Source organism: Cyprinodon variegatus, unplaced genomic scaffold (genome assembly GCF_000732505.1).
Source record: "Cyprinodon variegatus isolate N-32 unplaced genomic scaffold, C_variegatus-1.0 Scaffold642, whole genome shotgun sequence".
NCBI classification, from domain to species: Eukaryota; Metazoa; Chordata; class Actinopteri; order Cyprinodontiformes; family Cyprinodontidae; genus Cyprinodon; species Cyprinodon variegatus.
Window position 1 is genome coordinate 189,269 of NW_015151095.1, and position 1,828 is coordinate 191,096.

The 1,828-nt window shown below is 42.1% G+C and overlaps 1 protein-coding gene across 1 annotated transcript in view; it reads right to left on the reverse strand.

Moving 5' to 3' along the window:
• pkig (protein kinase (cAMP-dependent, catalytic) inhibitor gamma) overlaps positions 1-399 on the reverse strand; it is a 45,415-nt gene extending 45,016 nt beyond the window's left edge. Inside the window, exon 1 of the mRNA XM_015393446.1 lies at positions 189-399. The gene's annotated coding sequence lies outside the window, so the exon portion shown is untranslated. The remainder of the gene's footprint in view (positions 1-188) is intronic.
• Positions 400-1,828: the final 1,429 nt, after the last annotated feature.

Sequence of the window (1,828 nt, forward strand, 5' to 3'; positions counted from 1 at the left end):
CTGCCTCTGGTCCTCATGTCTCTGACTGACTGGAGGCTGGCAGGGAGAACAGCCTCCGTGGAACCGGGGTGGACGTGTTTCGCATCGTGACTCCCTGCGGATGCCCTCTTCTCCACACACAAACATTTCAGTTGCGTGGATCTCCTCCCCGCTGCGTGGATTTTCAGCGCTAACAGAGCCGCACTCACCTCGGTCTGCTCTCCTCCTGTTATCCACTTGTCAGGATGGAAACGTCGCACCATGGATCCCCGCGGAAGTTCCCTGGCAGTCAGACAGAAGCTCCCGGTGAAGGAAGCGGAGCGGCGGCGTGTCCGTGGTTTGCCTCCCACTGTGGGATCGGGGGAAGCTGGTTCCTTCCAACAGCTGGTTTTTCCAAAATGGAGTTTAGTCCAACGAGAGCCAATCAGAGCGAGGCTGTGGGGGCTCCCGCTCCTCCTGTGGGCTGGAGCCAAATCCACGCCACGCAGAACGAAACCCACGGGAGGGGGGGTGGTGCTTTGTTGCAGCTTTCATGTCTCCATGGCTTTGTTCAGGCTGACAGCAACACCCAGAGCAGGGAAGTCCCCCATCAGGGTTCCTCCTGCCGGGAGAAGATCCAGGAACCTTCCCTGGTCTGACTGCGAGGAACCTGGAGGAAAATATGCCTGCAGCTGATTTAATCCATCATCCAACCATCCAACATCCATCCATCCAACATCCATCCATCCATCCATCCATCATCCAACCATCATCCATCATCCATCCATCATCCAACCATCATCATCCATCATTCAACCTTCCATAAAAAGTAGCCTTAGATGTTGGTTTAATCATCTTTTTTAAATCGTATTTTTTTCTACACAAACACAGACCATAACTTCATCCTCATTTCTGCCGTAAAGACCAGAGTCCATCTATCTGTCCACCATCAATGGTCAGCAAAGCATCAAGAGAACTGAAACCGTCCTGAAGTATTGACCACTGATCCACATGGAATGATGCTATTTGGCCTCAAACTTAAAGGAACTGTTAGACAATAAAGTTATTGCTTGAAAACACCTTTTTTAGGTCATTAGTTATTTTATTTCAATCACTTATTATTTATCATAATTTTGATGGGAAATGAGGCCAAATTCTCTTGAAAAGTGTCACAATTTTTTTGTTATTTTTGTTATGTTTTATATGATATTATTACCTTTAGGGAGAAGAAACTATGTAAAATGAAAAATAATATGAATCAAAAGCTTTTAAAACTCGAACCTTTCAGGTATGGAGGATTTTAGGTTTATCTGTGTCCACATGGTGTAAAAATATAAACAACATATATTTAGGTGTTCAGTGTTAGAGCCAAAAATCAGGAAAATGCTAAGCTACTGGCTGAACTTCCTCTTTTCATCAAACTGATATGCAAACAAGAATTTTAACCTGGAAACAAACAGTCCCTGTAAATACCTGGAAACATCTCGACGTTTAGAAAATGGTATTCGATGATTCGTTTTATTTATGAGAGGAAAGTTTACAGCAGATATAATCAGGATGAATGAGTCCATGAAGTGATTTAAGGAAAAAAATATATATTGAAGTTCCCCAGCAGTGAAAATATAATAAAAAACATTATGATTTATCATCTGTTCACAACAAAGTGAACGTATGATATAAAAGTAATTCACTACAAGCTTTACAGCTTCAAAAATCACTTCTTAAACATCTAAAAAGTCAAACATTTACTGGAAACCATGAGAGTCTTCAGAATAACAATTCAGGGCAATAAAATCTAATTTTCCTTTAAGTTATCCAGACTATTATTGATGTCCACTCTGCAGAAAAAAGATAAAATGAGGTTTTCTCA